The sequence below is a fragment of the Haemaphysalis longicornis genome, unplaced genomic scaffold (genome assembly GCF_048455015.1).
Source record: "Haemaphysalis longicornis isolate Haplotype H1 unplaced genomic scaffold, Haemaphysalis longicornis Haplotype H1 scaffold_1, whole genome shotgun sequence".
Lineage (NCBI taxonomy): Eukaryota > Metazoa > Arthropoda > Arachnida > Ixodida > Ixodidae > Haemaphysalis > Haemaphysalis longicornis.
In genome coordinates, this window is record NW_027526203.1 from 20,255,158 (window position 1) to 20,280,935 (window position 25,778).

The 25,778-nt window shown below is 51.3% G+C and overlaps 1 pseudogene; it reads left to right on the plus strand.

Annotated features, from left to right (window-relative positions):
• Positions 1–22,357: 22,357 nt before the first annotated feature.
• Positions 22,358–23,011, plus strand: LOC144163314 (uncharacterized; annotated as a pseudogene).
• Positions 23,012–25,778: the final 2,767 nt, after the last annotated feature.

Below are 25,778 nucleotides of genomic sequence, written 5' to 3' on the forward strand. Positions count from 1 at the left end.
CGGGTTCACAAGCGCAAATTGTAGTCCGGTGTCTATAGGCCATATTTCGACTACTCAGAGTGCCTATACGCGAATTTATTTAGTAGAAAAATCAATTCATAAATCATGTCCTCCTCTCTGCTTTCTCGCCCATTTCCTGTGGCGTTTTCGTGTGACGTCAGGAGGAGATTACTTGGCCTGACTGCGCTACTGCACGGCTCGCCGACCTTCCGACAGAGTCAGCCGACTCAGCGTTTAGTCCACCGCCCGCCGACGAGTTGTCGCAATTCGTTCGCTCAGTTGACACTAAGCCACGACACGTTCGTGGGTGGAAGAATGTGTCTTTCTTTGCTTTGTTAGTTTGTACACTGTATCAAGCTCCAAGTCCAGGTCGCTCCACACAAGCGCTGCACAAGCGCACATGCAACGATTCGCTGATTGGTACGCTAAAATCTAAGGAAGGCAGGAAAAGAGTCAGCGAAGTCAATATAGGTACTAAGGAAATAAAATCAACTGAAACTTTTACCGTACAGCGTAAAACTAGGGAGCAGGAAGAACTTTTTTGCGCTGGGTGAACAACTACAGCGGTCTACAGCACGACAACACAACTGCGAACGCTTTTCCGTCTAAGAAATGCAATTGCTAGACGTGAGATATTGTGGAAATTTGGGGGACGCTTACTGCACGAGCGCTATACAAGAAATAGTCACCTAAGCCGATTGAAATGCTAAAATTAAATAAAAGTGTAGACTGGTTATACATTATATACCTCATATTTTCAACACCGCCAGCGCTGGCGCGTGGCCGAGTGGTCTGGGGTGCTAGCTAGGCATGTTATTTTGCAAGTTGCAAGTTCGAATTCCCGAGGGTAGATTTTTTTTTCTAAGTTGATTTTTTTTGTTTTCGGCCGATGTTTTCTATACTGAGTTCACCATTTTTGGGCCGTAACGTTCACTGCTCCACGAACTAGTTCACAGAACGGGCGCAGGCTGACATTGACGCGCTAGCGAGTTCTCGTTGGCGTGCTGTTGCCATAAGCACCGACTGCTTGCGGGCAGTGGGCACAGGCCAGAATCAGCAGACCATTGGCCTGGTGTGAACACGCTTTTTACGATACACGCAAGAGTGAGGCTAGCTCCAAATATGGGGGAAAAGCGCATGGCATTTGAGCGTCGACGGGGACGCGGAGGGCGTTCAACCACTGCGTAGACCTCGGCTAGTGATTGCTACGATTCCAAGCCGTCCTGGGAGGCTTATCTTAGGCATTTTAGAGCCGGCAACATGGCAAAAGCACGGTATGACGATTACTCAGATATCGAGAATGCCCATCAAGCGATGCCGTCGGATGTCAAGCATGTTGTTTTACATAACCGACACCGAAACTTGTTTGAATGCTAATTCGTCACAGCCTTTAGCTGCTGCGGCCACCGCAGACCGCGCATGGTAGTTTTTCTTCTTTCGCGCTTTATAAAGTAATTACCGACTTATCAACCGGATAAACGACGAAAAGTGTGTTAATTTGAGCCAGTCTACGCAGTGCAAGCACAAACGGTAGCTTGAAAAATTCGCTTCAGTAGCTGATTTTTGGGGAGTGCATGTAGTCTAGCTCATAACGAACCAACGTTTTATATAGTTGGGTAACCACAAGAAATTTCTGAATAAATTTGTGGAAATAATTTTGATTTGGCACCGAACTTTATGAAGTGTGAAAGGTTGCGCCATGTAGTGCCTGAACGTGACACTACCGTAAGTGTGCAAATAACTCGTCGGTTTGAATACGTAATTTGAAAAACAGACAAACAAATAAAAAAGACCACTTTTCTGATTGTTTCAATGGGGACAAATTTTTAAATACCTCTTTTTTATTCGGAAAATTATATTCGGAAAATTTTATTTTATTCGGAAAATAGTTATAATGACAATTATAACGATGATGCTGTATTAAGCATATTAAAAGTAATATTGGCGCGTCGTATTTGTCGTCCATTGACCTGAGATCAGGGTACTGGCAAATTGCAGTCGAAGCCATGGACCGCGAAAAGACCGCTTTTGTAACACCAGACAGACTGTACCAATTTTAGGTCATGCCGTTTAATCTCTGCAGTGCGCCAGCCACATTCTAAAGGATGATGGACTCTCTTCTCCATTAATTTAAATGGATGACATGCTTCTGCCATCTGGGTGACGTTATCGTCTTTTCTACCACGTTTGAGACACACTTGCATCGCCCATCCGACATCCTGGCAGTTTTTGGCAGAGCTGGACTTTAGATAAATTCTTCAAAGTGCCACTTCGGTTGCCGTCAAATAGAGATCCTTGGGCACCTCGTTGACGCTACCGGAGTCCAACCTGATCCAGAAAAAACACCGGTCGTAAAAGACTTCCCTGTTCCTGCATCGGTGAAAGTTCGAAGCTTTGTTGGGCTCTGCTCCTACTTTCGCCGCTTCGTCAGAAACTTCGCTAAGATTGCCAGGCCCCTAACGGATCTGCTTAAGCACGATAAGCCATCTTCCTGGGCCCTAAGCAAGTTTCCGCTTTTTCAACTCTCGTCAACCATCTCACTAATCCACCTATTCTGGCGCACTTTGACGCTTCCGCTCCGACCGAACTTCACACGGACGCGAGTGGCCACGGCATGGGTGCTGTACTGATTCAGAAACACGCCGGTCTCGAACGATTGATAGCGTATGCCAGACGCCTTTTGTCACCTTCCGAGAGGAACTATTCGATAACCGAGCGCGAATGCCTAGCTTGTGTATGGGCCGTGAAAAATTCCGCCCATATTTATACGGAAGGCATTTTTCTGCGGTAACTGACCACCATGCCCTATGCTGGCTTGCTTCCTTCAAAGATCCCACAGGTCGTCTTGGTCGCTGGGATTTACGCCTTCAGGAGTTTGACTACTCCGTGTCCTACAAGTCTGGCAGGCTCCACAGGGACGCCGACTGCCTGTCGCGTCAACCGGTCTACCAACGTGATACAGCTGACAACGACCTGGATTCTTGTGTCCTCGCACTGACTTTCTCAACATCGCCGACCACCAGCGCCACGACCAATCATTGCAGTCGATCATTGCACGTCTCACCACTATGCCGCCAGACCCTGCATTGAACGCGTTTTTGATCCGCGACGGCGTGCTGTTCCGCCGGAACGTTCGCGCAGACGGGCCTGGCGAGCTTCTTGTTGTTCCTGAACACCTCCGATCTGACATCCTCCGTCAGCTACATGACGAGCCAACGGCTGGTCACCTTGGCGTCGCACGAACTTACGACCGTGTACGTAAGCGATTTTATTGGCCCGAACTTTACTGATCAGTCCGCCGCTACGTAACGGCATGTGACCTGTGCCAGCGCCGGAAAACACCTTCCTTGTGCTCAGCCGGACTGCTCCAACCGATAGAGATTCCTTCCGAACCTTTCTTTCGTGTTGGTTTGGACCTGCTTGGCGCTTTTCCTCTCTCTCGTTTGGGAAATCGCTGGATCGCTGTGGCGACCGATTACGCGACCCGCTACACTATTACACGTGCTCTTCCCACCAGCTGTGCACGGACGTTGCTGATTTTTTGCTTCACAACGTCATCCTACAACACTGTGCTCCCCGTCAGCTCCTTACTGACCGTGGTCGGTTCTTCCTGTCTCGGGTTGTTGACGACCTCCTCCGCTCATGCCACACGAAGCACAAGCTGACCACCGCCTACCATCCCCAGACTAATGGCTTGACGAAAAGACTTAACAAGACCATCACCGACATGCTCGCGATGTACGTTTCTGAGGACCATCTGGATTGGGACGTCACTTTGCCGTATGTTACATTCGCATATAACTCATCACCGCCGGCTATTCACCGTTCTTTCTTCTCTACGGCCGTGAACGCACTCTTCCCTTAGATACCCTACTTCCTGATGCGACACCTCTGGCTACGGAATATGCCCGGGATGCGGTCACTCACGCTGATGTGGCCCGCCAGGTTGCCCGTGCCAAGCTCTCGGCTTCCCAGTCCTCTCAGAAACACCGCTATGACGAGCAACACCGCCCCGCCCACTTTACGCCCGGCTCCTTGGTTCTTGTCAGCACCCCTTGCCGCCACATTGGGCTCTCCGAGAAACTGCTGCCTCGCTTCAAAGGCCCCTATCGGATCAAGCGTATGGTCACACCCGTGACGTACGAAATTGTTCCCGCCGCTCCTTCCTCACCGTCACTGGACCAAGCAGCTCAAGTCGTCCTCGTCGGCCGCCTCAAGCCGTGTTACTCAACGACTCCAACTGTTCCCTGAGCCTCATTTTCAATGTGCACCGAGACGGCGTTTCTCCACCGGAGGGGTCATGTCACGGCACTCTTGACATTTCGCATGGCAATGCACTGAATCACCATCGTACACTTCATCTATTGGTACGTGGCGCATCAGTGGGTCGCGCAAGGCAAGCCTAAGCGAAGACGAAGAGGTCGGCAGAGACAGACTGGCTCGAGCTGCGCTGGTGTCCTCGGCTTTGGACTAGACGCCTCATTCTTTGATAATGGATCGCTTTTATGCACAGCGTGTAAATAGACCGCATCTGCCTCGTAACAATATATTAAATATGTAATAAATACTCTATTCTTATTATTACTGCCTCATCTTCGGTGGATGTGAGCCGGTGTCCAGGAATCTGACTTGATAGATGACAGCCGACCCCACTAGCATAAGGCTCTGTATGTTTGTAATCTAGAGGTCAGCTCGGCGCCCGTGAGAGTGGTCCTACTGTCTCTGGGTGCAATTAACATATGTCCCGCAGGCCAACCGACGCCCAACAGGACTTCTAGGATTTATTTTGCTTCACAGTCACCGAAGAGTTCTTTATCCCTTCAGCGTTACCACCTACCGAGTCCCCGACTCAGCGAAACGGCAGTGTTTGTTCGAGCACTTTCGAAAGGGCGTGGCACTAACTATGGTCACAAAGTTCTGCTACGTAGAAATTTTTGCTGGGCTTGATCACTCCCCAATGTATGAAACGCTGCCAAAAGGTACGGGCAGCAAATACAAAGTAGAGAACTACAGCGCTAACTTCCAAGTAACTTCATTTTATTTTACATGATCCAATACACCGGCGATCTTGTAGATATTAAGTAGAACAAAAAAAATGTACGGGTGTAACAAATACCCATATGACATCGTGTTCGTGGAGCATAGTTGGAAGATTTTACAGCACTTATTCCAGAAAGCCCAATTTGCTGGCGCAAAATGCCATTGGGTCACTTACACATGCGCTCGCTTCCTCTTTTTAATGTGCTACGCTTCAGCTATAGCTACCGCGGCGCCGTGTTGCGGCAGTGGTTCAGTATCTTAACTTGTTTAAACCGTAGCTCACAACCGCAGGCGTGGAACTGAGTAGGGAAATGTGCGCCGTAGGTATTTCTGATGGATAGCTCATGTTCCCTGGCCCAATGGCGAACAAAGCGATAGTATGGCTCACGTAAGGCTTTCCGCAAGAAAGCGAGAGAGTACATTCGACACAGCGATTTGAGCGCTTCCTCCCGCAGCCATGCTTCTTGCGTTCACCCGATATGCTCTAGCAAAAGCGCGCAAGTTTACATGGGGAGGGAAAGAAATGAAGGTCCCGCCTCTCTCGATCGTCTCCCAGCTTTCCGGGAAGATGCCGGGGGTGCCCCTGGGTTTTCTCTTACACAAGATAACGGTGGCCTCCGAGTATTCGCCCCGAGATCGAACACAATCGGCCCCGGGCGGCGGCGGGACGAACCGCTCCTAGTGTGGATGCCGCTCTCGCGTCGTCTGCTCGTTCACGTTGCGCTCAGCGCAAGACTCGTGCTACACACGATAAATAACGAATATGTGCACTTGGTTGGCAGTAAGAAATGACATAGTTACCTATGCTTGCGCATTTCCTCTAGAAACGCTATAATCAGCGGCCGTTGCACGTTAATGCGCTGGTTCAATTCCACGAAACATTTTCGCCGTGGTCACCGCTTGGGTGTGAAACGTGTTATAAACATCGCTTCGACAAATTGCACTTTCTTATTGATGAGTGCAGTCATCTGCCGTTTCGGGAACGTCAAATGGTGCTTTTTGAAGGTGGCGTGGTGGTTATTTAAGGGATAAAAGAATACACGAAACGGGTAAGAAGCGACAAGACCTGTGCATACCCGTACATTTGCCACACCCTTATAAAATTGCGCTGTGTCCTTATAGAAAGAAGAAACAAACAAAAAAAATTACGCTGCACACGACCCGTGTGCTATCGCCCATACATAACCGGGGACGTATTTTACCCCCGCAAGCGCCTGTGTGATCGAATTCTTCCCGTAACATCTTGAAAATAAATACAATTTTTGGACACTCGTTGCTTATACTGTGTTGCTAATTGAATTATTAAAATACGTTTTTGTGGACGCGCAAGAGTATTTCGGGGGGATTTCTCAGTAAAAGTAAGCAGTTGTCAGTTTGTGTCTGTCCTGTGGCCTTTCATGTGTCATTTTTATATATCAGCCAGAAATGTTTTCACTCAGCATAACCAAATGCCTAATATGGTCACGTGTTAGCCTCTTAAGGCGGACGTAAGTTTAAAGAAGGAGGAAAAATCACGTAATATAATGCACGTTGTTGCCCAGATGTGAGGAGGGTGTGTGCCATGAGCTGTTTTTTTCTTCCCACAATGCTCGCTTTCAATACAATTTTGAAAAAGGCGCGCCCCAACTCCTGGACAATCTCGGGCCAAAAGAGGGTTCATCAATTTCAAAAATGCTGGCGTTTACTTCTTGAAGTACTGCTTTTTTAGCACTACGGAACATGACGCCTAGCGTACTTTCAATTGCAAACAATGCTGATAACTAACGTTTGGCTTTTCGGGCTAAATGCGTCCTCTTCTCGGTGCGCTTCCCCCCCCCCCCCCCCAAAAAAAAAAAACGAAATGTACAGAAAATTTCATCCGTGCCTTTTTTAACCAATGCTCAAGAATTAAATGCCAAGACAAAGACAGGTCACCCGTTTAAAACACAAAATAGTTACCTGGAACCCATTGCGCTGTTTCGTAGCGAGAAATAAAAAGGAACGTTTTACTACATCTGCGACAGGGCAACTTTATTTGCCATCTTTAGGGTTCGTAAGCAACATTGCGCAAGAACGCAAACGCATCTTCGCTGTTCTAGGCACCTTTGAGATTTTAAAATGAACGCAAATGGTCAACAGTGCAGCCGTAGAAGAAAATCTGTGCTCACTGTGAGGTCCCAGAGGCTTGGTTTACACACTGTAAACCTGCTTGTCACTTTGCAAGTCTAGCTAAACATGAGATGTTGATTGTACTGCGCGCGTTAGCAATTTAATTCACAAGTTCACTTGCGGGGAAAGACTTAAATAAGTGATCCAACACATCAAACCTGCCGTCAGAGTCGCTAAAATTCCATTTAACTAAAGCTGCGCGCAAAAGACCCTTTAGAATGCTTGCATTTATATCTCTGCGCTGTTTAAAATTCAGTAATTTTATGTTGCTTTTCAAACACAAAAAAAATATTGTCACGAAATAAAGACGACGCAGTTGTCTTCAAGAAAAAACAAGTTTATTGGAGCGAACTTGTGCTCCCCTAGCCACTCAAAGAATATATAGGCGGCGAAGCAGCAGTCAACAAAGTGACGTGTCACGGAGCAAGATAAAGAGGAGCGCCGACTTTGCTCTCTCCGACGGGCTCTTAATGTCCCTCACTCGCAGAGTAGAATGTAGATGGCGCTATGAGTGGGGCAGCTTTCCCCGCGCGCTGTAGCTGCTCAGGTCCCGGGCGCGACGGCGAGGCGCATCCCGGCTGAAATTGTCGTCTGCTTCTGCGGCTGTTCGTTTGGCGCAGCTCCGGGTTCATTGCGGGCCTATTAACGGGTTCGACAGCACCTCCTGGGTAACTGGTACCCGACGAAATGAAGCTATCGTGCGGCAAACATACCCCAAGGATTGGTTTGCAAAGCGGGAATACGATATGTAGAGACCACATTCAGACATCTGGCCGCTAAAGAAACGCTACCATTTCCGCACTGCGTGCCCCGAATGGCACTACGTTCCATAAATTGGTGAATGTGAATTATGTTGTGTGCTACATGTATTACAAAAGCCGACAGAAGCCAACTAGTTCTGACGAATAGCGATTTTAAAAGCGCCCTCTACCTTCTCGCCACTTGTAAACTATACTTACTGGCCCAAGCTCGGTATGAATGCTAAGAGTCACCTGACATGCCGAATTCTTTCAGTATCTCTGTTCATGTCGTGCTGGGGTGTAGCCCAAGCTTTTTTTCTTCTCTTTTGTGACTGCACGCGACAGTATACGCATTGCAGTATGCGGACTGCATACCAGAATACTATACAGTGCACTGCGCTGCTGAGAGCTACATCCACACAGTCGAAAAGCAGGTTTAATTGTGCCTTGCTCTAGTACGCATGTAAAACGCGGAGTGCTGCTTGAAAAATGATGATTGGGGCTATGCGCTTTTGAAGGCAACACTGAGTTTCAAATCGCCTTAACTGTTTCAATTGCATTTACAGCTGCTGCTTTCATAAGTTCCCACTAGTTGTGGGTAGTTCCAAACAACCACGCCAGGAGCACAAGGGACGACGCTTCGAAAAATGTTTCATTATCACTGCTCCACATAGTACCAGTATGTTCCACGCTTTTTTGACACATCACTTTCCCCCTCTCTCTCTAGCTTCTGAATACTTGCGACCCCTCAACCGGTTGTCCGGCTGTTAATCAAGACACGCAGATACTACATGCAGGGAGCAGTCTTCCGCCGATGCCACTATTAATAAGATAGCGACAGGCGTGGATTTGCGCACATATTACACATTTATATTTAAATTAAAATATTTTCAATAAATTTCATTTTAGAAAATCCGGAACGACTTCTTACGACGCAGTATAGGTCATTATCTGGCTTGGCTCTTTATTCTAGACCAACCTTATTTTTACAATCCAGGTCATCAGGACGCGTGGATCAGCAATGCATCTGGCGCAATACGCTGGTGGCATCGACAAGATTACACGACCGCCCAGTGATAGTGAACACCGGGCGTTAAGTTACGACGCGAGTTAAATCAAAGATAGCGTTCTAAATTCTTTGCTCCTCTAATGACGCCTACAGCGCTTTTCCATATCCACGCGTGAAAATGTATGCATCATTTGCTGCGCCTCGAAAAGCTTCAGTTCCTTCGTCTATAACGTTCTCTGCGTTTGGAGCTGGTGGCGTCGTCGCCAGGAAAATTGGGGAGTTGAAAGTTCCTCGTCACAGCTTGTATTTATCGACTCTCCACCACTCAGCCCTGAGAAAAATCCCCAATTACGCCATTCACAACAAACTCTAGAAAAACGCCGTACACAAGTTCATTCAACCCAGGTATGGCACCATGAAAGCTTCGTTTTAGTTCGATTTCCTCCTATTCACGGGGTCCGCCAATTTTTTTCATTCTGTGGGTACGCTGCTGCTTGACACACCGGCGCGTATCCTTCGCGATGGCATTCGATCTTCATTGAGAGGGTTCATATATATGCGTGACGCGAATCTCCGAGCTTAGGGCCAGTACGCTCACGCGCAAAAGCCGAATTTCTGCAGCCGGGGCGCCAGTAGGTTTTGGACGCACTAGCACGGCCGCGTTCCGGAACACAACGCTGCCCGTCGCCATTACAGCCGACGCACCGAACAAGTCATCACAGCGGACGCGCTCCTTCCACTGGTACTGAACACTTTTCCCAATACATTTTTCGAGACTGCGCAGCACATTTGAACTGCAACTGCAGCCTGAAAAGTAAAACGAAGGGGAAAACAGTAATCGGTTTCCCACACCTTCCTCCGAATCGGGAGAAATAGAATTGCAGAGAACGGTTACGCGCTTCAGTGACTGTTCCTATGAGCCAGTGAATTGCCGTTCCGTCACTGCTTTTCTCTGCGCATTATGAAATTCTCTGCGCATGACGCAGTCGCTGAGCTGTGGGGACAGATTGTTAGACAAATACATACCGTACGTTTAAAGCAACTGGGAATTGACAAGGTGTATTCATGACTGAAAATGTGGAAAATTCCTGTTCGGTCAGCCTGTAACCAGAGGGAAGTGCTGAGTGACGTGGCAGGGGGCAATTTCAAAGCCGGCTAGCACTTCCACGTGATCTCAGTATAGATGCAGAAACTTGAAAGAACAAGTGTTTATACGGGTCACTGGATGTTCTGTGATGAATTCCTGAATTCAAAATTAGTTTACGCTTGCTTGTCCAGGTGCAACACGGAAATGTGGGCGCCGCCCACAAGATGAGGACGCCGTCCCGCCCAAGGGATTCGTCGTTCCAGGAGCACGAGCAAAACAAAAGTCCTGAAACCCTGCTGACGGACGTGGAGCAGCCGTGGCTCGTTGGCTCGTCCTTCTCGTCTTCCCCGTCGACTCCCCAGGTGAGTGACCCAAAGCCTGTACGCCCCTCTGTCAAAATTCCGTCCTAGAAATTGTTATGTTCCGGGTGCCTATAAATCCTGTCTATGACCTCTATGGCAGTCGCACTTTGGCAAGGTGCACCAATGAAGGGATATCTGCGATTATCACGCTTTTGGCTGCGTATTTAACGCAAAAAAACGAAAATTACCCTCGCATTTATGCGTCTCATTCATTTGGTGTGAGGCATTTCTGAGGACGCAAAATAATTATTTTGATGCAAACCCCCTGTGAGGCCGCGTGTTAAGAAGGCGGGCATGTGGCTCGCGGAGGAGGATCAACGACAAGTGATGCCATGGGTTCAGCACAACAACAAAAAAACATATATTCTTTGGCGGACACACAAACACTAGAGAAATGCACTAGGAACTTGAACGATAACAAAATACCGCACACGCGCAACGCGGAGGGAAAACTAATACACAAGTCCGAACCAAAGTTCGCGCGGAAGGGAAAAACGAGGGGCACGCTCACGTTCCAGTTTATCCGACGCTGGGCGGGATGACGTCGATGAAACGTGTGGAACGTCGGTGGAACGTCGCCTGTTGAGACTCAGTGGTCGCAGATACAGAATGTCGATGCCCGCGCTCGTGCTTAGCCCCTCTAGGCCTCGCCCCGAATCTTGGCCCGGAACACGCCTCGCGGTCACGCCAGCGGGAACAGGCACTCCGCGTTGCCGCAGAGGGCCCCCGGAACAGCTCCGGGGACGATTCTCGGCGCACCGCGCAAGCGCGCTCCTGGCTTGACCTCGAACCACCTGCCGAAGAATCCTTGAGCCCGTTCCTCCAGCGCTGTCTCGTCGCTCGTCACTGCCGGCACACTCCCCTCTCGTGCGTCTTCCCCCCGCGTGGTCCCGCTCATCGTGAGTGAGTGAGTGAGTGAGTGAAAAGACTTTATTCGATCATCCGGCGGACGACTATCCTAGCCCCACGAGGGACGGTAATCGCGATGCGGCCACACATAATCTCGGCGGGGTGTCCTTTACTCGGCGAGCAGCCCTCACTACTCCCGCCTTCTGGCACCCGCGCCTGCCCCTGTGCTGGGGTGGTAGTGAGCACCTGGCGCTTTCGCTCGGGCGCTGCTTTTCGAGGGCAGCCGAAATCCACTGGAAGGCCCGTGTCTGTTGTTCCCGTTGGTCGCTTCCCACAGCGGCCGCAAGCCACGGCGGGATCGTCGTCACTGTCCGTGCCTCCCTCGGATTTTGTTCACAGTCCCACAAAATGTGGGCCGCAGTAGCCCTTTCCGATTCACACACGCGACACAAGTCACTCACATATACGCTAGAGCACACGTGTTTCATGAGCACCGGCGTGGGTAGCGACCCAGTCTGCAATTGCCGGAACGTCACCGCCTCGCTTCAGGTCAGGCCCGGGTGAGGCGGGGGCATAGTCATTCGCCCTAGTCTGTACTAGTTCAACACTTCACTATACTCCGTCATCCTGTCTGACTTCGCACCACCACTCCTTCGTCGAGTCGGCCGGTTGGGCGGGGCGGCATGTGAGACCTCGCGCCGCATCGTTGGCCGTCTCGTTGTGAGCCGGGAACCACTTGATAGTCACCGCTCTGTTCGTTGGGTTCACCGCGCGCAGCACCCGCACTGCTGCCACACACACACTGCCTCTGGCGTAGTTCCGCACCGCGGTCCTGGAATCACTTAGCATGGTCGTGCATCTGGGGTGGGCGAGGGCCAGGGTGATGGCTACCTCCTCGGCCTGATGCGCCGACCGCGTCCACACGCTCGCCGCCGCCTTCGTCTCGCCGGTGACCGCACTGACCACCGCCGCGGCGAAAGCTCCCCTCCTGTCCTGATATTCTGCCGCGTCCACATATACGGCGCCGCTGTCTCTGGCGTGGAGGTCGATCAAGGCCCTGGCCCTTGCCGCCCTCCGCTCCCTGTTGTACTAAGGATTTACGTTCTTGGGTATCGGGCACACTTGCACGTGTCTCCGCACACACTCTGGTACCGCCGCTCCTTCCGCAATCTCCTCGTCCGCTCTCCTCAGCTCCAGTCCTAGGTAACGGAGCACCTGCCGGCCGGTTCTCGTGCCCGAGAGCCGCTCCAGCTGGGCCGTTCTCTGGGCTTCTGCAATCTCCTCGAGAGTGTTGTGCACCCCCAGTGACAGGAGCTTCTCCGTGCTTGCACAGTCGAAAAGCCCGAGTGCGGCCTTGTAGGCCCTTCGTATGAGCACGTTGATCCTGTTGCGCTCGTGTACCTTCCAATTTTGGAAGGCCGCCACATAGGCAATATGGCTCACGGCAAAGGACTGGACCAGCCGCGTGAGGCTGGCCTCCTTCATGCCTCCGGCCCTTCTGCTCGATACCCTCTTTATGAGGCGTATTGCCGTGTTGACTTTGGCCGTTAGGTGGTTGATGGTTTCGCCATTGCCTCTGCCTCGCACTAGGAGCATGCCCAGCACACGGATCTTTTCGACGTGCGGGATCACCTGGCCGCCGCTCGTTCGTATCATGATTTTCTCGCTGTCCCTTCTCGGGTCTCGCTTCTTCTTTCTCACTCCCTTTGGTGGCACCACTAGCAACTCCGACTTGCTCGGTGAACACACCAGCCGCGAGCCGTCCAGTTGCTCCTCGATGGCGTCCACCGCCGCCTGTAGGGTGTCTTCAATGTGGGCGTCGCTGCCTCCCTTTACCCACAGCGTGATATCGTCGGCGTAGATGGTGTACCTGATCCCGCTGACGCGCAAGAGCCGTTCAGCCACTCCGATCATCACTAGATTAAACAGCAGCGGCGAAATGACCGACCCTTGCGGGGTCCCCACGCTGCCAAGCTTCTTCTCCGGTAGCTCAAGGTCGCCAGCGTGTATTTCAACCGTGTGACCCGACAGAAAATCTCTGATGTATCTGTATGATTGCTCGCCCATGTTCAGCCTCGACACCTGCGCCAGGATCGCAGAGTGCGTCACCTTATCAAAGGCGCTCTGCAGGTCCAGGCCGAGCACGGCACGGTTGTCCCTCGTCCTGGTGTTGTAGTCCAAAATGTCCCTCTTAAGCTGGATCATAGCGTCCTGGGTGCCTAGCTTGCTCCTGAAGCCGATGACCGTGTCCGGGTAGAGCCCCGACTCCTCCAGGTACCGCTGCCACCTGTTCATCAGGACGTGATCCAGCACCTTGCCCACGCAGGACGTGAGCGAGATGGGCCGGAGGTTTCCAATGTCTGGCGGCTTGCCCTGCTTGGGGATCAGGATGGTTTTGGCCGCTTTCCACTGCCGGGGTAGAGTCCCAGCCCGCCAGCAACGGTTGTAGTATTCTGTCAGGCTCGCGATCACTGACTCGCCGAGATTCTTCAGCACCTTGTTCGTCACTCGATCTGGTCCTGCCGCCGATCTGGTATTGAGGTCATGCAGGACCGCTCGGACCTCCCATACCTCAATGTCTCTGTACAGGCTCGAGTTGGCCGCACACTGGTAATTCGCGTGATGCACCGTCGGGGTGGCCGGCAGGTACTTGGCGTCCAGGCGCCTTCTCACCTCGTCCTCCCCGCATTCCGTGACCGCTGCGCGTGCATGATTCTGGTTAGCCGGTCTCGCTGGTGCGACTTGGTCCTGCTTTCGTCCAGGAGGTGCCGGAGCAGGGTCCACGTCCGGCCGCAGTGCATCTGCCCGTCCGCCGCGATGCAGATCTCGTGCCATCGCTGGGCGCACAGTGTTGTGCAGTGGGCCTCGATTACTCGGTTTAGCTCCGCGATCTTCTTGCGGAGCTTCCTGTTGGTGCGTTGCGCGTTCCACCTCGCCAGGAGGGCTTTCTTGGCCTCGATGAGGTGGGCCAGTCGGTTGTCCACTCGCTCGATACTGGCATCCGTCTCAATCTCTCTGGTCGCTGCCGCGGCCCGCTCCATGAGCCCCGCCGTCCACTCCTCGATGTCGTCGATCACCACCGTATCGCCCGGTAGGGACCCTCGGAAGGCGTCCCAGTCGGTCACTTTGTGCGAACTGACGCAGTTTCTGGAGTGTGTGACCGTGTCGCCGCTGCTGAGCGGGACGGCGATCTCCACGATGTAGTGATCGTTGCCCAGCTCGTTCCCTGTGTTCCCCCAGCCAAAGTCCCCCGTTTCCGCATTGTCGCTGCCGCCGCTCCGAACGAACGCGAGGTCCGGCGTCTCGTCTCGGGTGACCGAGTTGCCGATCCACGTGGGGTCCGCCGGGTCGGTGATCAGGGTCAGCCCAAGGTCGGTCGCGTCCTGCAGGAGGTCCCGGCCCTTGACCAGTGTTCTGCTAGTTCCCCAGTGTTCCCCAGGCCTGGTTCGGCGCGTTAAAGTCTCCGCACACGACCAGTCTGTTGCTCGGGCCGGCGATGCGGTTAGCCTTGTGGAGCAGAGCCTTGAATTTCTGTTTCCTGTGTGCCGGGCTGCTATAGACGTTTAGTATGAATGTGCTCTCCTTCCTACTCTTCTTCCCGGTTACCACCTCGACGAAAGTGTGCTCAATCAGGCTGTTCACGCCGAGTACCTCGTGCTCTAGGAAAGTGATGCCCTTTCTCACCAGGGTGCAGGCCCCTCTGCCGGTGCTGCCGGTAATGTCCCGCAGGCTCGGAGGGCTGACGCTCGCCTTGTAGCCTGGGAGCTGGACCTCCTCGGTAAGGGTCTCCTCCAGTAAGATGACGTAGGGCCTCACGGTTGTCTGTTCCAGGTGTTGCTGCAGGACTGCCTTCTTTCTGACGAAGCCGTTACAATTCCACTGCAAGACTAGGAGGCCTCGCGTGGTCCCTACTGCTGCAGCTGATGTTGTTGCTGCTGCTTGCGGTGGGTGGTGTTGCTGGCTTGGTACTTGTCCTCCTGACGCCTGCAGCGCCGCACATGATTTGTTGTAGAGCGGTGTCAATGTTCGCAAAGTGTTCGTTGAATGCACTGATTGTCAAGTTGTGTTGCTCTTCCCTTCTGTTGAGCCTCTCGTTGATTCTCCGCTCTTTGAGGCTTTCGGTGGCTCTCTTCTTGGGCACCGGTCCCGCTGCGACGGTCGTCGTCTCGTCTTCCACAGTCTCCTCTTCCATAGCCTGAGGGGCTGCGGCAGCCGGGTTCTGCGCCTGCTCCGCCTGTTGATGCGGCGGCTCTGTTGTCGCCGCTCGCACTGCCGCTCCTCCGCCAACTGTTGTGTCGGCGTGGGTCGTCCCGGTAGACCCAGCTTGAGCGCCATCTCTTCCTTGTTGGACTTGTCCAGCGCTGCCACGAGCTCCGCGACTTTTCTGAAGTCGTTTGCTCTGGTAAGCATGACTACGTTCTTCTTGAGTAGCTCCATCTCCTCGTCCCTCTTGTCGCCTTTCTTGACCCCGCTGTTACCTCCACCGCTCGGCCCTGGGCTCTGCTGCAGCGATGGACCCCTCTTCCAAATTCCTGCTTTGGTGGCGTCCGCCCAGCTTACGCGCTCTCCTCACTTGGATCTGCCGCGCTGGCGACTCGCGCTTCGGCCCCTGCTGTTCTTCCTGGAACGTGACGTGCTCCGCTCGGTAGCAGCTGTTGTTCTCTCCACTGACATCCTCAGTTCCGGGAACTCGTCTGGGTTTGGCAGCTGCCGTCTTGCACGCTGCTCCTCCATCTTCCTTTCCCACTGCCGCCGGGTCACCACGTAAGGTACCTTGTACCGATGCTTGCAGTCGTGATCGCCTGTTGGGTGTGGGCCCCCGCAAATCCTGCAGTTGACCTTACAGTCGTGCCCCTCAGTCGGATTGTTAACGCTCCAGTCGAAGCACACTTTAGCACTGGGATTGGGGCATACGTCCCTCCTGTGTCCGACCCTACCACACTGTCTGCACACGTCAATGTGCTTGCGGTACAGGCTGCACCGGAGGAGTACCGTTTCATAGAACACATAATTGGGCACCTTCAGCCCCTCAAAGGCCACGATCACCGTTGTCGTATTGCCAACGCGTTGCGCTCCGCGAGCCAGCGGGTTGCACGGGTGGACAATGTTCCGGTGGATTTCTGCCGGCGTGTCCTCCACTGGAACTCCTCGTATTATTCCCTTCACCGTGCCGTCTGGCGTAGTTTGGTATGCTCCTACCTCATGTACGCGATCTCCAATGCGGATGGATTGAATTCTGGCGTAGGCCCGGGCTCGTCCCTCGTCTGGGGTGCTCACCACCACGATGTTCTGGTGTACATTCGGGCAAAACGTGTCTGCCGTGCCGTCTTCCCTTGATACCCCCACTGCCGCGCGAATGGCCGTCGCCACGGTCGCCTGCAGCTTGGCAATGTTTAGGCCCCCCCGAGGCCTGACGACGATTTTGATGTCATCGCGTCGTAACACATTCGGCATTTTAGACGCCCTTGCCGTGGAGGCGATGACTCTCTTGGCGTACTGGTTCCTTTCTCGAGGCCGAGATTGCCGCTCTGGTGTCGCCGGCCTCGCAGCCTCCTTGCCTTGGATCTTAGGTTTTCGGACCACGTGCGTCCAGCCGGAGCCTTCTTAAAAATCCTCGGTTGTAATTTCTTCTCCCTCCACTTCTACTTGCGTCTGACTAATGCCGGGGCCAGAAGCCGCAAAATCCTCCACCGGAGACGCCGTCTCCCTCGTAGAAGAGGAAGCCATTACGTAACCGCCGCTGGCCGGCTAACCCTTGATTTAGGGTTACCGTGGCGGCCGCCGCTTCGGAACTTCCCGGGGTCGTAAAATGAGAATTAATGCCTTGCCTGGGGAAAATCTGGTCTCCAGGTGATAGCGTGGAGAATCTCTGTCGATTGGTACCAGTTTCGTGGCATTGAATGCACTTGGCGCGTCAGAGGACCGGTATTTGCTGGAGCCGACGTGAAGCATGACTGCAGCGGTTGGCCCGCTAGTGGTCTCTCCCGCTCGTCGTCATCTTCCCTTCCTCCGCCGGCTCACCTCCGTCGTCTCCTGGCGCACTCTCACGGCCCGGGGATGTCAATCATCACACCCCCTTTAAATAGGGTACCTTTGAGGGCTTGCTTTTAGATGCAGAGCATCTCATTCACTCGCCTTGTCCCTCCGGCGTCGTCGTCGGCGGCGGCGGCGTTGTCCGCCCCTCCCCCATTCTCCTCGCCGCGCCAGCTGCGCTCTCCGCCGCTCACCCCCTCTCCTCTCCGATAGCGAACACTCTCTCGCGAGGGGCATTGGATTGGATTCGATAGGATTGGCTTGGATTGGATTGGCTTGGCTTGGCTTGGCGTGGCGTGGCGTGGCTTGGCTTGGCTTGCATTGGATTGAATTGGATTTGGATTGGATTGGATTAAAGTGGATTGTGTTGGATTGTGTTGCGTCATAGCCGCGGCACGTTGCGTCATAGCCGCGGCAGACGCGCTGGGGCTGGCGCATGCGCAGTACTCTCTCTTCCGCGGTTTCCTCTCCTTCGGGCGCGCTGCGCATATAACCGGTGTGCCGTTCTCCGGCGAAGCAACATCCACGCTTGGCTCAAACACGTAGAATCCACGCCGCTTTACAAGTACGCCATCGTCGTCATCGACTGGCACCGGCTTAAGCAGTCCCCTCAACGTTATGCGCGCTATAAAACGCGGTCCCTTCGCCGCTCCGCCTATGCGTCGCATCTATACAGGGGTTCCCGCGAGGGGAGGTGGGAGTTTTTCCACATAATTGTTTTGGACAATGAATTGGGAAAATTCAAGGCTGGCAACGCAATCCAAGAAAAATTCCTGGCGGGTTGCTCAAGGAAAAATATGATTTTTAAATTGTTAGGCATGCATACAGATCCATTGGCGAACAAATTTCAGGCCCTCCAAGGACTGCACAACGGTTCTAGTAGGGCACTACAATGGTCGATACGACGACCTACCATATTGCATACGTTGCTGAAGGTGCTATCTATTACCTGCTTAAAAATTCTAGGAATGAAGACAGAAGTCAATTTCAGAACATAAATATTGCATACAATCAGTTTGGCCGTTCAATCCACACCTACAGACAACTGCGCATTTCTTTTATAAACTTTTGTGGAGTAGCACTTTTTTATATTGTCACCCAACCAAAGACGACGCAGTTGTCTTCAAGGAAAACAAGTTTGTTGGAGCGAACTTGTGCTCCCCTAACAACTCAAAGAATACACAGGCGGCGAAGGAGCAGTCAACAATGTGACTTGCGCAGGGGAGCGTCAGCGAGTCGAATATCCCGGCGTCTGCTCTGCAAACTTTCATCTTTCGGCGCGAGTGTTTCTCGAACCGTCGCTTTACATCCAGAACATTGTGGGTCAAAGAAGATCATTCTAGGCTAGTGGCGTTAGTTGGAAACGCTCTCCCTTTCAAAAGAGAAAGAGATAACCCGTGTGACATAGAAATAAAAAATGGAATACGCGCTTCACTTGGGACACATATAACACAGCCGAGCGCGGCCGGGTAGTAAGAATTACACCATCTTCCCGTGGGGAACTATGAGGAGGATGCGAAGCATCATAGGGGTTCCGTGTAGATTCCATTGTGTTGCCGTTATGTTGTTTCATTTCTCGGAGCACGAATGGGAACATAGTGTGAACCCCCATGTAGAGACAGAGAAATATAGAGAAATGTAGACACAGCGAAGAGACCGACACCGGCGTTACCTGATCGAACACCTCCTGGTTCTCATCTTTCTTTATTGCGTGCTCACGCTCCTACCCCGCTGCCCGCCCTCTTCGTCCTCTTCTCTGGTTGAGCTGCAAGGCGTGTGGCGCTTCCCGCCACACCTTTCCCGCGGGAAATTCAACATCTCCTATAGAGTTTTCAGTTCGTCGTTTCCGTCGACGTTCAGCTTCGCGTGCCTTCTGTGTATCAGTAGCTTCTTGACGTAGTTTGAATGAGTCAAGGACATAAGGCGCGTTCGTAGCACTTGCTCCTGTCCCAGTTTTGTAGCGCAGTGGGAAGAGCGCCACGTACCTTCCGTTGCGGCCAGGGAGTCGTGGGGTCGAAACCGGGCGCCGCTAACTATTTCTTTTTTTATAGTGTAGGGGGAGAGGTGCGGAGTCTCGGTTTTTCGGGTCTCGGTTTTGTGGCGCAGTGGGAACAGCACGGACGGACGACGGACGACGGAGCCGAGAGCAAGAGATGCTTCGCATCTAAAAACAAAACATAAACGAACAAACGCAATGTATAATTCGCGGTAATATCATCTCCAGTACCGCACAAAACGCTGTTGCACTATTGAACTTCGTAGGGCATATTAGTGCACGTGTATTTTTATACCACTTGTATACGGGCTAGGCATACTTGCAGAGTTCCATTGCTTAGCGGAAAAGCCAACACAAGATCATGTTCGACGTGTTCAAATTGTGTTTATCTATCCGCAAACCAACAGTTACAACTATTTTTTTTATTCAAAGCAGGAATAAGGTGGGAAATAAGAAGAGATAGCAAGAATACCGGTGCAGTTGCATTTATGACGCATAAATGACAACACAGTATGAACTCATCAATACATACGTATCCGGATACGTTCTCACGTTCATATTATTCTCAACTTGCGTTCTGCGGCCAGTGCTCATTTGCACAATGCTAAATTCACGATTCATTGTCGCTGCACAATACAGGGTCCGAATCTGCATATTTGTCACACATTTGTGCAGCCTCATTTATTTCAGTTACAGTACAGGAGTAAGAATCGTCTGATATAGGCTCTCCCGCTTCAATGACGACACTGGAGACAAGGTGGTTTATTGAGGGGGCATGATACGCCCCCATAAGTGCACAAATCTCTTGCAATTGGTAAGACATTTTGATCGGTGTGTTCTCTCAAATAGCGAGGCAAATTTTATTTCGTAAGGCTGCATTACTTGGCGAAGCATATTGTACATGCGGTGTAATATTGTTTAAAAGCACATGACGATCATGTGAAGGCTTCGTTTTCGCGCTATTAGACGTGTAGGAAAAAGGGCTCATAATAATAATGCTTTGAAAGTTTTTATACGTCACACCAGTTACTGAGAAAAACGTAACTGCTGGCCCTGGCAATGATGCGATGGCGAGTTCATTCCCTTAAATCAATAAACGTAAACGTGTCCCTCATAGTATGTATGTCACTTTGAGAAGCGATGGTGTTTCACATTTCGTCGTCAATTTCTCGCATTTTGTAGTAGCTCGGTGCAGCCTAGCTTGGACAACATGCTAATTCTACTGTGCCGGGTAAACATTTGTGCCAGGCTTCCCTTTCGCTTAATCTGAAGAGAAACCATATATCTGGGACACACCCTAGACCGATGCGACAGGTTTCAGCCGAATTTGAGCGTGCGAGATCAGTCATGCCGACGCATTTATGAAGCTTGTTCGCACACTTCTTGAGGCTTTCTTCCTCGACGCCTCTCCACTTCTCTTAGTGTATAGGAAGTTGTAGCGTCATCTGTTACATTGCCCATTTATTCCCAGTTACATTATGCTAAACACATATTAAGCCTCAGTTGCTTTTTGGACAAAGCGTACTGAGTTCTCGTTTTCCAGATGCGCGTTTTTTAACAGCCTAGCTGTTCTAGAGCTGGCTTGAACGACAATCTCTCCTGGTATCTTGTCACACTCCCTCCGTAGCAGGTTTCTCCGCCCCGAAAAAACATGTTTAAAGTATAGAAAAATTCATAACAAATTTAAAAGGGTCAAAGGGCCTTCATATTTCAATTTAATACGACTTCTGTTGCTCCTAAAAATATCTTCCTAGCAATGCATTTGTATTTAAGGTGAAGCCGCCTTTAAAACAATCGGTGTAAGCTTGGTTTTTGTAAGCTGGCTTTTCCACATTTACTGTTCCGAGGTGAAGCATGGCCATCGACGGAACGAGTATGATTACAGAAAACGGCTCTCATTATTGCGTTATCAAGGGTGTTGCGAAATATATTCTTTTAAAATATGCCGCTAAGACGACTCAACCATTACGCCGAGTTTCATTCACTTGTACGAATTAGTTCACAGTGAAGTTGTAAACTTTACATAATTTCTGTATGCTGTCAATACAGGGCCCTATACGGAGAAAGTTACGGTTACAGAAAACGGCTGTATCTGTTGTTTTGTCTAAATTACTTGGGCACAAATTATATTGAAGTTAGCCGATAACACAACTCTAACGCTATGCTGAAAAAATAATCCGAATCTAAACGGAATCCTCGTAAATCCAACCCACAGCTCCGCTATTTCAGCAGATTTCTTACTGGGTGGAATTGCATTTAATATTTTGCTTTGTGTAAGCAAAAACTGGGGGACCTGTTCACGCTTTACTTAGTTGGCTATCTGCACACTTTACAAAATCCGCATGATCATTTTGGTGAGCTCTGCTTAATTGTAACATTATGGATTCCCTATGCCGTAAAAGTGTGCATAGAAGCAGAGTCGTCTTTGATGGTCTCACATAGTAATTCAGACACAAGAGCAGCCCCAACATTGAGTCCTCTACCCCAGCTTACTTTTTATAGCAAGAAATGTGTCATCCCCATTTTGCTCCCTCTTATAGGAATCTCAGCGCAGCGGCACGGGAAACTCGCTCCTGCTGACTTCGCTGGATGACGCCACCGAACCCGACGGAGCTTCTCAAGGGGGGAGCTCACAGTAAAGAGGTTTAGCAGACCGGGCCAGCGGCAAGCGGACCGGAGCGGACTAGCGCAGCGCCAGCGGAACGACGCGCGAAAATCGAGCAATCGGCTGCTGCCTCCAGCGAAGTAGCGTCACTAAATAAAGGTTTTTCGTGGCTTATTTAGTGGCTCTACAGCGAAGCGTTGTACTGCGCCATCTGTCCGTTCAAATTTGAACTACCCTGATAGGAATTAAAATAAAGGTTTATCTGAAGATGCTAAAACCACAATACAAACACGAATTTTATGTTTCAGTACATATTATTTTACTTTATCTGTGATTTGGATTTTTTAGCGAGGACGTTAAAGTAAGAAAACATGCTCCACCAACGCAAGCTGAAGCCGAAGCTCCAAGCCAGCTATTTGTTGCCGCGAATTTTAACACACAGTTTTGGGCTTGCCGCTGCAACTTGCTGCAGACAACCGCTTTCCAGGATGTCTAAAAGCATTCTTCAGGAACCCTTGCTCATGACACGGCTGAAATGGTCGGACATAATCGACGCCGCGTGTTTAGAAGTACTGGGCGAGACACAGCGTGACCTACTGTCCATGCGCGGTCTTTTGAACATTGACGCGTTCGACAGTGGCGTCTTTCGGACGTACTTTCGTTTCGAAAAGGACGACATACCGAGGCTGCAGAGACCATTGTGCATACCTAAAGTGCTAACAACTCCTCAGCGAGTGTCAGTTCCCGGCGACGAGGCCCTCTGCATCACGCTTAGAAGGTTAGCGTAGCCGAACCGGCTGCGCGATCTCGAGCACCTGTTCGCCCGACACAGCTCCGCCATATCGTCGTTGACGAACGAGGGGCTCAAGCAGATCGAGGAAAACTTTTTCCACCTGTTGGATGACGTTAACAACCACACGTGGCTGAACCTGGACACCCTGGAGGAGTTCTCGCACGTAAGCTATAATAGTTAGAATTGTACGTTTGCAAGTTTAACTTTCTTAAATATTCTTTTATTTTTTAGGCCATTCACGCGAAAGGTGCGCCGCTGACGAATTGCTGGGCCTTTATTGATGGCACAGCGCGGCCGATATGTCGACCAACAAGGAATCAGAAGTTGCACTTCAGCGGCCACAAGAGAGTTCACGCCCTGAAGTATCAAGCTATAATGTGCCCAAACGGCATAATGTGCCAGTTGAACGGGTCATAGTAAGTGACCGATGTTAGCAAAAGTCAACAATCACAGGTAGAGAAACAAACCTCTGCCTCCTCCTTCCCTGATGGAAACAGGCTTTTTAGATGCAACGCATCTCTTTAACTCGCCTTGTCCCGCGTCGTTGTCGCGGCGTAGTCCGCATCCCTCCCCCATTGTCCTCGCCGCGGCAGCTGCGCGCTCCGCCGCTCTCACCGCAGCGCCATCTGTGCGTCAGCGCGGTTAGCGCGCAGCTAACCGCGCTGACACCAATTTACACCATCTTCCCGCTGGTGTAAGATGGTGTAAATCTGAAATTTACACCATCTTCCCTCGAGAGGAACCATGGGGTAGATGCGACGCATCGGGGGTGAACATGCTGCGTAAATAGGATACACAACAACAGCAATCCACACGCTGACATCGCTAACATAACGAAAACGCAACGGCAACCCCCGATGCGTTGCATCTACCCCATGGTCCCCCTCGCGGGAAGATGGTGTAAATTTTTTGAGAATACGTATATAGAAGTGAGCTGCAAGCATGTGCTTCAGAAAAATATAGATTGTGCGTCAAAACACCGCGAAAGTGTTAACAAAGCGAGCGTTGAAGCCCTACTTGTCTCCACTACTGGACAGAAGTGCGTGAGTTCTGACTGACAACTGCATTTACTATTACAAAGATGGTTTGGTAGGCTAGTTGGTAAAGCATCATGAAAGAGGTATCCGCACAGGTAGGCAAGGGCACTCAAGAATGAAAAGACAGAACAACGCTCTGAACTACAACTCACTGTTATATTTAGACAGAAACGATATAAGCCCTGACACATCCAATGGAGAAGGCCAAAAAACCCTAATGTAAACACTTATCATTTCATTCTCTGGTTGCCACCCTCGTTGCTTCAGATATTCTTTTTTTTTCGAGAACGCAGCAGCCGAATGTGAGCTGACACGTGCTGATGCAGTGGTCATTAGGACGATCAATTTTGAACGCCTTAATTAGGTCCCATGAATGTGCAATACTTTCACCAGGAAGTTACCGTGCGTTCTCCGAACAGTGGAACAAACGCAAGTTTTTACACAGTGAAGCTAAGGGACCCCAAACAGCTTTTCAACACGGTTCTTATTCTCACTTAGTCTGTCGTTGACAGGTCTAAATGAGCTCAGGTGCTGACGTCATTTTAGCTGTCCCTGGGAAACTTTCTAAGCATTGTCCTATGATAAATGGCACGGCCAGAAAAAAATACCGTGCTGCTTGAAGACGCACAGGGAGCAATATGTTTCACGTAAGAAAGGTTTCATTTACCCTCTCCCCTTGGATTGCGGCGAAAGCTATAAAAATTGGCCAGCTAGGTTGACACATCAAGGATAGGCTACGATAGCATAAGAACGTTGTTATAAGACTCGTTTGGGGCCCCTTAGCCTTGCACTGTGAAACGTGTGCTTGTGCTGCATTGTGCACACGGTGCGCAGTAATTCCCGCAGCAAAGGACAAGCATACACGAGAAGGTTTTGTTGGCCCTCCTAATGGATATGCCAGTTTGCGTGTCATACCTATCTGAATGAAAGATCAGTTGCTGTTCAGTGCTTTGTGCCATCTTTTCTTTCTTGATTGTCCTCATCTACACGCACTGGTCATGCTTTCAAAAATGCTTTTTCCCCCTGTGTGTCTGTGGTGCTCTCCTGCAAATCACCCTGTTGTGTAGTAGTGTATAACCATTTCTCCAGGCTTGCCTCTACTGGTGGCGGGAAGTACGGGCTGTGTACTAGGAGGCTGGTGGCGCTCTTGCCCAACTGGGGAAGGCTGCTGCTGCTGCGGTAGCTCTGGTGAGGCACGGTGCTCCTGCTGGTCGCTGTTCACTTGTCCCGGTTCAGCATCATGCGTAACAGTAGACGGTGACACCGCATGCTCCCGATAGATACTCTCCAGCAGCTCGGCAGCAGAAGGTCCCGCTTCTAATGAATGAGAGAAATGAGAAGACAGGGCAATCATAGCCTTCATTTTAAGATTTCGTCTCCTGCAATTGAGTGACTTAAGAAATCAGCATACTGGCACACAGCTGCCACTGCAGCAGTGATTTTACTGTCAGTCAGCCACCTGCAAGCACTCAGCAGCCCCGGACACAATCACGCAGTTGGCTGCTCCCCATTTCCTCCCGTCTGACTGCTCTTTACTGACACTGCGTACTGTGGCCAACAACTGGAAGAATCCCGATTGTAAGCAGCTTATCGATGCGCTAGCCTAATAACTATGTTCAAGTGCAGCCAAGTGATGCCTAGTACAGCGTACGCCCTGGAGAGAGAGAGAGAGAGTAGACTTTATTGGGTTCCAGCATGCGGGATTCCCTCCGGCCGCGCAGGGCGCGGGGTTCACCTTATCTCACGTTACACTAGAAGTCCTAGTGTCACGCGGGCCTAGACCTTAAGGCCTTCGTGCCCCGGCGCCGCTCGGGTTACTGAGGGTGTCCCCCTTTCGCCTTTGCAGCGCCAGTGCGGCCTCGAGCTGCCGGACGGCCCTTCGCTGGTCTTCTGGGTCCGTAGACCCCACACGCTGTTCTACTTGCGGCGGTAACACCGGACCGTCCGCGCTGTCTGCGTCACATCCCCAGAGTATGTGAGCCAGGGTGGCTCTCGCGCTCGCGCACACACTGCACATTTCACTCACGTAGAGTTCGGGGCACACGTGTCGCGCTAGCGATGGGGTCAGCACAGTCTCGG